General features: G+C 38.2%; 1 long non-coding RNA gene across 1 annotated transcript in view; it reads left to right on the forward strand.

Moving 5' to 3' along the window:
• LOC123393561 overlaps positions 1-14,694 on the forward strand; it is a 125,260-nt gene extending 110,566 nt beyond the window's left edge. Inside the window, exon 3 of the long non-coding RNA XR_006608389.1 lies at positions 14,348-14,694. This is a non-coding gene — a long non-coding RNA (uncharacterized LOC123393561). The remainder of the gene's footprint in view (positions 1-14,347) is intronic.
• The last annotated feature ends 543 nt before the right edge of the window (positions 14,695-15,237 follow it).

Raw genomic sequence — 15,237 nt, forward strand, 5'->3', positions numbered from 1 at the left:
CTTACAAACTTATAACATTTAAACTAAGCTTACAAACCTTATTTGATTTTATCAGTTTTCCCATTAATATCCTTTTTCTCTTTGATCCAAGATTCCAAATTACATTTAGTTATCATGTTTTTGTCTCCTTCAAACTAACACAGTTGTTTATTCCTTCCTTTGATGAACTTGACACTTGAGGTACACTATTCAATTATTTGGTAGAATCTCCTAATTTGGATTTCTCTGACACCTTTTCATGATTAGATTGAGGTATGCACAAATGCAGGTGTGTGTATATGCATAGGTTAGTATACATACATACATTTCCTAGCTTTGTCCACAGAGTCTAAAGTCAGTGACCCCTAAGGAAAAGAGAGCATACCTAGCACCCAGATCTTGATTTCTTAACAATATTTCCCGATAAAGGAACCAGGGCTCTTTGCAAAAGTAACTGATTCCATGCCTGGGGCCGGGAAAAGATGAGAACTGCCCAGAATGAATATTTGTGTTGTCAAAAAGTAAGGTAACACCCTCAAAAGAACAAGAACCTGTCAACAGGATATACGGACGAACCTGATGGTGTTCCAAATAGACAAACCTGGGATAACTTGAGCTACCAAATATATGATGAGAGTTTTGGATTGTAACCCATAGAAAAATGATAAATGTCCCTAAGTACCTGCAGATATAAATAAATAATTGAATATATACATGGAGTGAAGGGGCATTTTGTCTTTAGGGAAGAATCCCATTTAAATAAATGGAATTAAATAAATTCCAGTGAAAGAGAAGAAAGGACATTCCCCTTAGACAAATACCACAGTAATCATTGTTGCAGACACAATCCACTGATGGATGCTAAAGTTAGTGGGCTGAAGTTTGGGGAGAAGAGGGCATTTACCTAGTTACAAAGTATCTATCCCCTCCCCAGGTATTTACTAACTACAAAGGGGGACAAATAATAACATTTTACCACATGGCAGATACCCCCTTAACCACGTGATAAAAATCCTTCTGCTTTTTTTCCTTTCAGTCATACAATCAAAGATCCATTCATAATTTTCTCTGTTTAAAAAAAAATTCCTATACCCCATGTTGCCTGCATTTGATTAATTTCAGTTTCACTTAAAATCAGTTACCCTTATCAGGCTTTCAATTTATTGACACACGCCACCCAGCTGAAGATGAATTCCAGAAGTGAAATTGCTGTGGGGAGCCATCCCAAAGGCAGACAGGGTTACCAAAGCTCCTGCTTTTTGACTGTGATATTTCTAATTTGATCAAACTGTTAGTCATGCTTTGTATATACATTTTCGTTAACTTTTTAAATTTAAACTTTGAGCAATCACAGTAAGGAAAACATAGCCGATGGCCCAGCAAACAAGATCCATAACTCTAAAGATGCCAGTGGACACTAAATTTAAGTAAGGATGCGAATACTTAGAACAAAATAATCCATAACAAAATTACAAAGCTAAAAAGCTAATAATGGAAACATCAGAAAAGCAGTGTGTTTTTATTAGTAGACTTCCCACTCCACTTCTGTGATACGGGGACCCATATGTATTTTGGCTGAAAATGCTCCGATTATCTTTTTACCTTTAAATATAAAAATTATTTTGGGGGGGGAAATCGGAGGAGGAGACAAACCATGAGCGACTATGGATTCTGAGAAACAAATTGAGGATTTTGGAGGGGAGAAGCGTGGGGGGTTGGGTGAGCCTGGTGGTGGGTATTATGGAGGGCACATATTGCATGGAGAACTGGGTGTGGTACATAAAGAATGAATTTTGGAACACTGAAAAAAAATTAAAAAAATTATTTTGAGGGGCGCCTTCATGGCTCAGTCGATTAAGTGTCCGCCTTCAGCTCAGTCTTGATCTCAGGGTCCTGGGATCAAGCCACACGTCAGTCAGGCTCTCTGCTCCGCAGAGAGTCTGCTTCTCCCACTCTCCTTCCCCTGCTTGTCTGCTCTTTGTCTTTCTCCCTCCCTCCCTCCCTCCTTCTCTTAAAAAAAAAATTATTTTGAGATATCTTTTTATAGTGTAAATAGAAACAGAAAGCAGCCCTTCTGTTAAGGAGTCTGATTGAGATTTATTTTACATAAATAAACTTTAGAAAAGTTTATTTTGGCATTACAGCTTATCAGTAAAGACATGAAAACTTTTTTTTTTTAAATTATCAAATTCTGGAAAATCTTTATCACATTTTTTGAATACAGGAGGCCTAAGATTCCAGGGCATTTGAAGTTTGCTTGTGCAATGACTAATCTTAAATACCCTCTGATGAATTGCATCACCACTTACTCATCAATGTCTTCCTTGTTGTGACTGTGATGGGTTTTAAGTTCTCTTCATAATCTTCATTTGTGTCAAATCAGGAAGGATTTCAGTATTTTCCATTATTCATATGATCTGCTCCTTTTTATTAATTGAATAATCAAACAAGAACCAATCTGTTACTTTTCCTCACTGTTTTCCTTCTACCTGTCTGTTTATTTATTTTTAAAGATCATTTATTTATTTACTTGACAGAGAGAGACACAGCTAGAGAGGGAACACAAGCAGGAGGAGTGGGAGAGGGAGAAGCAGGCTTCCCCCTAAGCAAGGAGCCCAGTGAGGGGCTTGATCCCAGGACCCTGGGTTCATGATCTGAGCTAAAGGCAGACACCTAACTGACTGAGCCACCCAGACAAAACTTAATTATATTTTTCAAACCTTTACTATTTTTCTTTTAAGATTTTATTATTTATTTGAGAGACTGAGTAATTGAGAGAGAGAGAGAGAGAGAGAACACAAGCCACGAGGGAGAGAAAGAGAGAGGGAGAGGGAGAAGCAGACTTTCTGCTGAGCAGGGAGCCCAGTGAGGGACTTGATCCCAGGACCCTGAGATTATGACCTGAGCCCAAGGCAGAGGCTTAACAACTAAGCCACCTAGGCACCCCACAATTTTTCTTCTAATGACTGCTTTCACAGTGGTCTGAAAATTTTTTTGTACCAGAGGTTTCTTCTGTCAGAATGATTTTTATTGACTTAACATTTTAATGGTTAGTCTCATATTCTCTTAATTTTTTTCTTTGCTTTTCCTCCATTCTTTAATAAATACAAAGATGACATAAAAGCATACGTTTCTTATGTGATTGAAGCAGGGAGTTTTAATGTCTCCCTTGTTTTCTTGAGACCTTCATGACAACTTACCAGATTGCAGTAGATGGTAAGTTCAAACCTTATGAACTTTCTGAATAAACATGTTGTGAATCTTTGGAAATACCTCTTAGCCTGGGAAATGTTGTCCCCATGTCACAGAGCTTAAGAAGCTTTAGAAAAGGCAGACTTCCTCCATGCATGGACATCCACAGCTGCTGTGATACTGGGTCATTCAGCCCCTGGAATTCCTGAAAGACATTGCTGCATCAGGCTGACCAACAGAAACTGAATTATAATGGAAATTTACTGCAAAACACATAAATATAGCCCACTCACTACAAACCAAATACGACCTCAGCTCAAGTTCCCCCTTAGCTAGACCCCCAAAATAACCATCACCACCCCGACTCTGTGCAACACATAGGGAAGTATGATGTAGGAAGTTGGAATGTAAAGAGACAGCTGTCCTAACCATTTACTGGTAAAATATCTTACTTTTGCATGTTTTGTGAAAATACAATGATGTGAACATATTGCTAGGATCTGTTTCAGGGTTTCAATGTCCATAAATAAGTAAATGGCCTTGAGCCTTAGGCTTCATGATCTGTCTTTGTTCCCTATTATGCATGATAGGTATGAGAAGCCAAGACAATGAGGGTTTTTATGACAAATCAGTAGTTGAGTGTTGGCAATCTGAAGAAATTCTGAAATGCACTAAAATCTTGCATTTGAGAGAAATGACTTGAATTTAATAATAATCCTTAAAATATATCCCAGTATTAAAGACTTAATAAACTTTCCTGAATTATGGATTTTTTAATTAACATATAATATATAATTTGTTTCAGGGGTACAGGTCTGTGAATCATCAGTTTTACACAATTTACAGCACTCACCATAGCACATACCCTCCCCGATGTCCATAAACCAGCCACCCTATCCCTCCCCTCCATCACCCAGCAACCTTCAGTTTCTTTCCTGAGATTGAGTCTCTTATGGTTTGTCTCCCTCTCTGGCCCCACCTTGTTCTTCTCTCCCTTCTCCCCACAACCCCTTCCCTGCTTCTCAAATCCCTCATATCAGAGAGATCATATGATAATTGTCTTTCCCTGATTGACTTATTTCGCTTAGCTTAATACCCTCTAGTTCCATCCACGTCAATGCAAATAGTAAGATATATATGTATATCTTTTGCTGCAGCCATCAAAAAGTGGCACCAAATATATATATGTTATATATATATAACATATATATATTTATTTATATATGTATATATATAACATATATATATTTATTTATATATGTATATATATGTTATATATATATTTATATATATATATTTATAAATATATATATTTATATATATTATTATATATATATTTATATATATGTGTGTGTGTGTGTGTATATATATATATATATATATATATTTCACATCTTCTTTATCCATTCATCTGCTCATGGACATCTAGGCTCTTTCCATAGTTTGGCTATTGTGGACATTGCTGCTATAAACATTTGGGTGCACGTGCCCCTTTGGATCACTACGTTTGTATCTTTAGGGTAAATACCCAGCAGTGCAGTTGCTGGGTTGTAGGGTAGCTCTATTTTCAACTTTTTGAGGAACCTCCGTACTGTTTTCCAGAGTAGCTGCACCAGCTTGCATTCCCACCAACAGTGTAGGAGGGTTCCCTTTTCTCTGCATCCTCGCCAACACCTGCCATTTCCCGACTGGTTAATTTTAGCCATTCTCACTGGTTTGAGGTGGTATCTCACTGTGGTTTTGATTTGTATTTCACTGATGCCGAGTGATGCTGAGCACTTTTTCATGTGTCTGTTGGCCATTTGGATGTCTTCATCGCAGAAATATCTGCCCATGTCTTCGCCCTAAATTATAGATTTTTTTAAAAGATTTTATTTATTTATTTGACAGAGAGAGATCACAAGTGGGCAGAGAGGCAGGCAGAGAGAGAGAGAGGAGGAAGCAGGCTCCCTGCTGAGCACAGAGCCCGATGCGGGACTCAATCCCAGGACCCTGAGATCATGACCTGAGCTGAAGGCAGTGGCTTAACCCACTGAGCCACCCAGGAGCCCTAAATTATAGATTTTTAAAAGCTTAATTTCAGTCACCCGGGCTGGGCCTTTGTTGGAATGGGCCTATACAAGTGAGGGAACCTGGATTTTATGGTTTTTCATTATTTATGATTCAGTTTTTCTTACTGATTTCTTACCACCTTCTATTTGTAACCCATAAGCAGATTAGAATATAAGAACAACCTCTTTGGATTGGCTGGGATGAGGTGTATTTCTCATATTTGGGTACATCCTGTGTCAGCCATATATTGTCATGAAAATGCTGTGTTAACAACCAGCTGCACAATTATTTATATATCTATTAAGTTTGCAGCTCTGCAGGGTTGCACTGATCTAAGCTTGGCTTGCTTATATATCTTGGGTCAACTGTAGGTTGACCTGATGACTCTACTAGTAGTTAGCTGGACTTGTATATGTTTACCAGGTGGCTGCTAACTCGTCTGGGATGGCTTTGGCTGGGGTTTCAGGGCCATACTGTTTCTCTCCTTGTGTCTCTCTTTCTGCATCCAACTATCTTGGATATGTTTTAATGGTAATGGCAGACGCACAAGAGAAGTCAGAAATGCACAAGTCTTTGAAAATACAGGAAAACGGCTAATGTCCCGGTGGCCAAATCAAGTGACATAGCCAAACCATGGAGCGGAGGGACCTAAATTGTTACTTGGCGAAAAGCATGCAAAAGACAAAGAATTTGGGCCATCTTGTGTGATGAAATCTCTTATGTTCTGAACTAAATGCTTGATTTTCTTGACCAACACATAGCTACAGTCTGAATGTTTGTGTCCTCTGCACAAAGTATGTGTTGAAATATGTAGGGCTTTGGGGAGGAGATTTGGCTGAGAGAGTGAAGCCCTCATGGATAGCATTAGTGTGCTTGAAGAAAAGATCCCATGGAGCTCTGAGCCCTGTGAAAATGCAACCCAGAACACAGTCATCACCCCGCCATACTACCATCCTGATCTCAGGCTTTCAACCTTGTAGAGAAATAAATTATTGTTGTTTATATGCTACTCAGGCTGTGATGTTTTGTTATAGCAGCTCAAATGGACAACAGCACCATTTAAATCTGCTCCTCTCCAAGTGCCTCCCAGCCCTGTAAGTGGTACTGCTGTCCACCTGGCTCAGGGTCAAGTAGCCACCCCATCAAAGGGTCATCTGTACTTTCAAAATATATCTAAAATCAGATTATTTCTCAATGTCTCTACTACTCCCAGCCTAGTACAGGTTATCACTTTTTTTTTTTTTTTTTTTTTTTTTTTTGCCTCTGCTACCTAAATAGCCTCTTAAGGTTACAACCTTGCCCACCTGTTGTATCTCTACTACATCTATGAACAGTTTCAAAATGCAAATTGGATCATGCCATCTTCTGCTCAAGGCTTTCCAGTTGCTTACGCATCAGATTTACAATAAAATCTAAAATCTTCACTATGGCCTATAAGGCCATCCAGAGTCTGGTTAGTGGCTACATGTTCTTGCCTTATTTTTATACAATTCTTTCCTCACTCTTCTGTAGCCACATGGGCCTTCAGTGTTGTTCCGTGTTCATTCTTGACCTCAGAATATTTGCACATGCTATCTCCATAGCCTAGGACACTATTGATCTCACTGTATTACTCAAATGAATATTTATGAGTATCAAATGAGTATCAAGTACTCACTTCATTCGGGTTTCTGTTCAAAGGCCACCTCTTGCAAGTCACTTTCTTGATCTCTTTTTTTAGTAACTTTCTGTCATTCTCTTTCCTGCCCAGTTTTTTTCTTCACAACATGTGTTACTAGTGGATATTATAATGTATATTTGTTGAATGAAAAAAATAACATAGAGGAAGTGGACCTAGTGCAGCACTGCACCTAGCATAAAGATATTCCTAAAATATTACACAGGAGAACTGATAGTGTGGGGAAACCTTACCATTGACAAAAGATGTCTACCACTTTTGGTCATTTAAAAGATGTAGTTTGTTGCGAAAGCTAATAACCACCTTTATCTAGAAAGTTTTTGGTCATTCTGTGTTTTTTTTGGAATGTAACTGTAAGAGTTTATGAGAAGTATAGAGGCAAATATAAATTTTTCAACAGCGATCTTAATGGTCAGTGGCTGTATCCTTGCTTTCTGCTAACTCTAACTTCAGGCTTTGGGGTACTCTGGTATTCTAGGGAAATTTGAATAACTGTGGAGTAAGGCTAGCATCTTCAGTTGGACCAGAGGAAGAGGAGGCCGTGTCATTCTGGAAACCTTTAACTCAGGAATTTTATCCTTTTGCTGTGCCGTGGACTCCTTTGGCAGCCTCAGGAAGACTGGGAGCCAATTTTTTTTTTTTTTAAAGATTTTATTTATTTGACAGAGAGAGGGAACACAAGCAGGGAGAGGGGCAGAGGGAGAAGCAGACTCCCCACTGAGCGGGGAGCCCCATGTGGGGCTTGATCCCAGGACCCTGGGATCATGACCTGAGCCGAAGGCAAATGCTTAATCAACTGAGCCACCCAGGCACCCCCGGGAGCCTTTTTTTTTTTTTAAAGATTTTATTTATTGATGTATTTATTTGTCAGCAAGCGAGAGAGAAAGCACACAAGCAGGCAGAGTGACAGGCAGAGACAGAGAGAGAAGTAGGCTCCCTGCTGAGCAAGGAGCCTGATGTGGGACTCTATCCCAGGATGCTGGGATCATGACCTGAGTTGAAGGCAGCGTCTTAACCAACTAAGCCGCCCAGGCATCCCCCAGGAGCCAATTTTTAATACTGTGTTTGGTTTTATTTGTTGAGAGAAAATTCACGTAACATAAAATTAACCATTTTAATGTAAGCAACTCATTGGCATTTAACATTTGTAAATTTAGACAACCACCACATCCATCTAGCTCCCAAATCTTTCTCCCATTCAAAAATAAAACCCTGTGCCCATGAAGCCATTCTCTTCATAATCCTGACCTCCAAGGCCCTGGTAACCAGCAGTCTGCTTTCTCTTGCTCTGGATTTACATTTTCTGGGTATTTCAGATAAATAGAATCATGCCACGTGTGACTGTTCATGTCTGACTTCTTTCCCTTAGCGTGTTTGAGGTTCATTCACATTGTAGCATGTATCATTGTAGCATGTATCATCCAATTTTATGCCTGGATCATACTGTTGACTAGAAATAACACATTCTATTTGTCCATTCATTTGGTGATGGATATTTGGGTTGTCCCCACCTTTCAGCTACTACAGATAACGTTGCTATAAACATTGCTGTACCAGAATATGAGTATGGGTTTTCAGTTCTTTTGGGTAGATACCTAGGAGTGGAGTTGCTAGGTTACCTAGGTGACAAGGTACTGTTTCAAAATGCATAGAATAAAATACCTAGGGTAATAAAGGAAACAAATTATATTGGCATAAAGTTATCAAAACATTAAATAAAACAAATTGGTGTTATGGTGATATGAGTTACTTGATTTGGAAATATAACACCTAATGGCAGACCTAATAACTGCTCTACATTTAGAGTAGTGTAGAGTGCAGATGATGTTTCAAAGTGTCTGCAGCAATTACAATGTGGTTTAGAAAGGCTTATGTTTCTTGATTACCAGTCCTTAGCATGTTCCTGGCTTTTGTTGCCTGTTCAATGCTGATGATAATAGAGAAGTAATTTCTTTCTCATCCAAATTCATGGAACCCATAAATTCTATCTAAATGATCCCAAGAACTTGAAGTGAATACCCCCACTTAAGAACTCCCTGCTTTAAATAGGGGAGTGGTTATAAACACGGAACTCCATGGTGGCCCCTTTTCTCTGTGTCTATCTCCCCACTATTTCATCATCTTGCTCAGGAAATCTAAGCTCTGCAGCATCAGCTCAGACAGGGGCAGATGGAGTGAGGTGGAAGCTAGAGACCCCTCATAATTCCAAAGATGTTATCACCAACTTTTGAGCTGTTACCTTTTCTGTTCCCTGTATCAGATTAATGTTTGTATCATTCAAACACCTAGGAATTAAAATAACTCTTCTAATGGTGTAGAGCGCTTCAGAGTATCTGAAGTTCTTATCCGTACACCCTCTCATTTAACCCTCTGAAAGTTGCATGACAGAGCATGTCAGTACCAGGAGTGTGAGATAAGGAAGCCCAGATACAGACTCGTTTAGTCAATCAAGTTTGAAAAGCAAGTACTCATTTGTGGAACTAGAACTTGGGGGCATTTTGTAAATAAAAAGTCAAAATACCTTTTCTATTCAACTGGAAAACCAATATATCCAATATGTCCAAACTTAATTGTTCGGTTGTTAGCGTAAAGAATGGTTGATCCTGGTGGTGGGTATTATGGAGGGCATGTATTGCATGGAGCACTGGGTATGGTGCATAAACAATGAATGCTGGAACACTGAAAAGAAATTAAATAAAAACGTAAAAAAAAAAAAAAAAAAGAATGGTTACTCCTTAAAATAAAAGCCAACACGCAAACTGGTCTTGCAGACGAAGGGAGGATTAACATGAGAATACTACCTGCGTTCAGTCCTAAAAAGCACAATCCCTCCATTGTCTCTGGGGAAATGTTGCATAGATAGAGGCCAGAATTTCAAACTGGCTAATTTCCTGTAGGAAAAGATGAGATTGGTTTTAGAAAGTCGAGCTTCATTATTCCCTGAAAAGAAAAACAAAATAGTGCACAATTCATATTAGAGGAAATCCAAAGAGAGGAACAGTTCCGTAAACTCCCTAGAAGTTTCCCTAGAGAGGATTCAGCGCACTTGACAAGTGCATAAGTAATTACTGAAAAAAAAAATGCAGTTCCATATGTCACCGTTATCTTGCTTTGAATGCAAGAAAATCTGTTTTTCCGTGGATGAGGTTTTCTTCTCCCCCGAAGTTATGTATTCAGAGTTTTAGTGTTTCTATTTGTTCTTTGCTCCCAGGGAGCAGAATACACCTTATTCCAACAGGGAAGAGAGAGGAAGGACTGCTGAGCTCTGGCTATGAATATTTTATTATATAGAGAGACAGAGATCACAGAGGGGCAGATGAGTAGCAGAAAACAAATGTGATGTTGTTTGCAAGTCCTCAGAAGAGGTTTATATTAAACTGTCTCTGCCAGCTTGTTTTTCACTTGGCTTTTATACTGTCAAACCTGGCAATGAAGCCCTTTTGTGTATCTAAGGGTTTTCCTATTAGATGAGCAGTGCTACATCTAGTTGAAAGTATAGAATTATCCCCATTATCAAGTATACACAAAGAAAAAACTATTATCAAATGACACAGTGATGAAGATAAATTTTCAAGAATGATGATCCATATTAATTTGGTTTTGGACAGATGTTATCCTAGCTAAAAAAAAAAAAAAAAAAGGTTAAAAAATAAATTATAGGTTTTCTCCACACAATCCAATTTATTTCTCTCCTCTTATCCCAATGTCTCAGCGTTGTTGTAAGATTTTGACCTGATGGTATTTAGCATCTTTCATGATTTCATAATCCATTGGACTTTATTTGCTCAGAACCCACTATTTAATGAGGACAAGATCATAGTCTATTCTCTTGAAGAGAGTGAAAACAAAGTCTTGTTTTTTTAACATAAGAGTCATATGACCACATATCAAACCTGCCACTCATATTTAAATTTCTGGGTATAAGGAGAAATTATCGGATAAAAGGGTGAATAATGCAACAGGCATTCTAGGATTGCAGGGCTGAGGGGTCTCATTTTGTGGGTCTAAACAACCTGAAATTGTTACAGAACCTGGACTAGGTCCCGATGGAAGAAGACCCAAGTGGCTCTTGGAGACCTTGGAGGTTTAGAAGTTTAATTACTTGGTACTTCTGGTGTGTGTAGGAAACAGAGCAGTGAGAAGAACCCAGAAGAACCCCAGGGAAGGGGCTGGGACTCCTTTGCTGACTCAGTCAGCCATCTTAGAACACAGATTTTCCTTATCAAAATGATCTGCATAAGTGCTCTCCTTCTTAAATGAGAGGAAAAACAAGTGTGCAGGGAATAGGAGCATTTGTACTAATATAATTGATGGCAAAACTGTTCTAGTTTACATAAGATAGAAACTTAGATTTTTTTTTTTTCCAGTAATTGGCCAGGAGCCCAATAATACCTCTATCTCTGAGTCAGGTGCCATTTGGAGCAAAGTTTTTTTTGTTTGAGCTCATGGTCAAAGAACCCAATATGGAGAGGCCATATTGAGTCTGTGAAATGAATCTAGGAATCTCTGAAAATGAAATGTACAAAATGGCATAGACTTGTGGGTAAAAAAGTCACGTTTCTTTGGATCCATCTCTATAACAGACACATATAGAGATACATATTTTGCTAGGAGGAAAAAGTATGGGTAAACTAGAACTTGGGTTTGTTTTGTTATATTTTACAAATTATTCACAGTATGGGTAAACTAGAACTTGGGTTTTTTGTTATATTTTACAAATTATTCACAGGTCACAGGTCTCTGATTTTTGGTTTTAAGAGCTATATTCTGTTGTCTGAAATGCTTCTTGGGTTGGTTTTATACTTAGTAAAAACCAGAACTAACATTTTTTACTATTCACTATTGGCCAGGTACTTTACCTAGGACATTTTCACTTTATCTTGAGAACCCCTCTGTAGTATGGAAAATTGTGTCCATCCCCACTTTTCAGATGAATGGATAAACTTGCAGAATGACAAATAGACCCTAACTGTGCAGCTACTACAAGCTGAAGCCAAAGTCTATTGGTTTCAAAATCAACCTCTTCCTCTTGAAGGTTGGAAATAGCAAATTTATTTATTTTTTTAAAAGATTTTATTTATTTGAGAGAGAGAGATTGAGAGAGAGAGTATGAGAAGGGGGATGATCAGAGGGAGAAGCAGACTCCCCGCCAAGCAGGGAGCCTGATGCGGGACTTGATCCCAGGACTCCAGGATCATGACCTGAGCTGAAGGCAGTCGCTTAAGCAACTGAGCCACCCAGGTGCCCCAAAAATAGTAAATTTAATTGGCATCAGTACCTCATAACGTACCTCATGTACATTATCAGGTTCAGAGTAGTATAGCTGTTAACTGAATATAGTCAACTGAGCCTTCAGATTGCTTTTTCTAGGTCAACAGTGGCAGTATGGCTTTAGGGAGATATATAGATAAAGGTTTCTAAACAGCATGTTTAAAGAAAAAAATTGGAGAGGAGAGTTTTAGTGATGATTTAAGCACATTAAATTTATGACATCCAATTTTTAAAATTAATTTGGTTATTTGTATAATAAATAGACAACTAAAAACAAAGCTAATTATAAAATAAAGTTTAAAATTTAAAACCAAAATATTGGGTAATTGTATAGAAAATGTAATATGATAGTACTAATAAAGTGTAAAAATAAGATGTATTTATTTTGTTTTACTTTTCTGGATCAAGTTATTTCTGTTATAAAATATATTGAATTATTGTTATGTGAGAGACCCATATGGCTATATCAGTCATGAAATTGCATTTCCTGACAAGGTGACTTATCTTCTGCTACTCTGAAATATATGAAGAGAATCTCACAAGACTTTAAAACAAAGTTATGTCTACTTATGTTTTAGCTGATTTTGAACTCAATTAAAAACCTGTTAAAACAACAGAGCATACAAGAAACTGGGCTTTCAGAACCATCTAAGATATCCTGTTACCTATCCAAGACATTCATTTTTAGCAAGTTCTGATTTTAGCAATGGAAACATAGATGGAAACATAAGGCATGCTTTTAAGATGACGATTTTATCTGCAAATTACCTCCCATGAAATACAAATAAATCAAATTTAAATTTAACCAGTTTTAAAATATTAAGTAAACTTAATGGGAAGATTCTTACAACAGCTTTAAAACATAAATCTCTGTCCATTAAGAAGACTTAAACACTTTTTAAGGTACAGAAAAGTAGATACTTAAAGTGTGATACCTCCACTTTTTTTGTCATAAAGTACTGGCATTTTTACAGAAAATACAAGTGTACTAAGTATGTATACTGTGTACCTACAGTTAACTGATGCATGTAATGAAATAAAAGCAGGTATTTCTTATTATTCAAGGAGAAAAAAGGAGCCGTCTTCTGGAAACGGTTTGGGTTGTCCCATAATGGATAGGGTAGACCGTCAACCTATAATTATTTTCAGGGATGTTTTCTTTGAACTTGTCGGAAAATTGGATGAGCAATGATTAACATCAGGAAAGAGAAAAGAACTAGGACCTGGGATTTGTCCTTTTAATAAGATAGGAGAGAATAACTGCTTTTAAATTTGGATCTTTCATGAAGCATATGAAATCTGTATTTAGTCCCTTCCTACCCAGTTGATAGGATTTGTCTATTTGCTCATTTAAATGGCAGTGCTGTTTTGGACCATAAGCAAGGCTAGGAACTTACAGATCTACAGCCAATGTATAGATAGGCAAGTTTCATGATTCAAGGATTGTGTATTTGCAAAATCACCATCTCATGTGTGTTTGCATTTCTGTGGTTTTGCTGGTGGTTTTGCTGTTTGAAATGGTCCCCAAGCAGAGTGCTGAGGTTCTGTTTAGTATTTCTCAGTGTGAAGTGCCTTGGGGAAAAAAATACATGTCCTTGGCAATCTTCATTCAGGTGTGAGTTCTGGTGTTATTGGCTAGGTTGAAAGTTAATGAATCAACTCTATGTATATATATAGACACACACACACACACACACACACACACACACATATATGATGTGTCTTTAAACAGAAACACACATAAAACTCTAAAACAAGGTTATGGGTTCAGCATTCGCTAATTTGGTGTTTGCAGCAACTGTCTAGAATGTGATTACTGCAAATGATGCAAATCGACTGAATTTCTAGAGGTGGTCTTGGCCCCAGAGAATCAGGAACCAAGGGCACAGTTTCTGCCTCCATAGGCTCACTCCTTATTGAAGAGTTGGACTCACAGCGGACCAGGGTGGGACAGTGCTATGAGAGATGCAGGCAAGGTGTTTAGGGGAGCCTAACATGGCTGGGGGGGATCCAGGTAATCACAGGTCAGGAGCTGCATGCCTGCGAGAATGACTGAAACAGTAGAGAAAGGATGGGCAGCATGTAGAGGAATGTGAAGCAAGTGAGGTTGTTTATTTTTAAACGGAGCATAATGTTGGTGGGTTTCTGACGCATGTTGCTACCATGTTGTTACAGAAATATACTGTGGCAAAATGCTTCCACCTCTTGCCAAAATGAACACTGAAGAAAAATGAAGAGCACTGAAGAACTCCGACAAAAAGTTGCAGGACAGAAATAGCCAAACTCCTCTGGAGTCTGATTCATCCACAGCCATCAAAAAAAGGTAGGGAATGAATTATGTTACAGTTTTGCTTTTTTAAATTTTATTTTATATAATGCACACACACACACACACACTTGCACACATGCACACACACACAGTGGAATACTATTCGGCCATAAAAAGGGGAGTCTTGCCATTTGAGGCAACAGAGATGGACCTTCAGAGCGTTATGCCAAGTGAAGTAAGTCACACATGGAGAAAGACGAATACTGTATGAACTCACTTATTTGTGGAATCAGTTAACACAATTTTTTTAAAAATCTGAGCTAAAAGTTACAGAAAGGACATTGCAGGTGGCTAGAGGTGGGTTGGAGGATGGGGAATAGGTGGAATGGTGAAGGTGATCAAAAGATACTAACTTCCAGTTGTAATATAAGTCATGGGGATGTAATGTGCAACCCAATGACCATAGTTAGCCAATATCGTATTGTGTATTTGAAAGTTGCTAAGAGAATAGATCTTAAAAGTTCTCTTCATACACACACACACACACACACACGCACATGCACAATTAACATGTGAGATGTTGGATGTTAACAACTTACTGTGGTGGTCATTTTGCAGTATATTAAAAATATCAAATCAGGTTGTACAACACAGACAAATGATATATGCCAAGTGTATCACAATAAAAAGTATGTAGTAGTGCCTGGGTGGCTCAGTCAGCTAAGCATCTGCCTTTGGCTCAGGTCATGATCCCAGGGTCCTGGGATCGAGGCCTGCATTGGGCTCCCTACTCAGA

The sequence above is a fragment of the Mustela putorius genome, unplaced genomic scaffold (genome assembly GCF_011764305.1).
Source record: "Mustela putorius furo isolate JIRA1106 unplaced genomic scaffold, ASM1176430v1.1 tig00000874_pilon_pilon_pilon, whole genome shotgun sequence".
In the NCBI taxonomy this organism is placed as follows: Eukaryota; Metazoa; Chordata; class Mammalia; order Carnivora; family Mustelidae; genus Mustela; species Mustela putorius.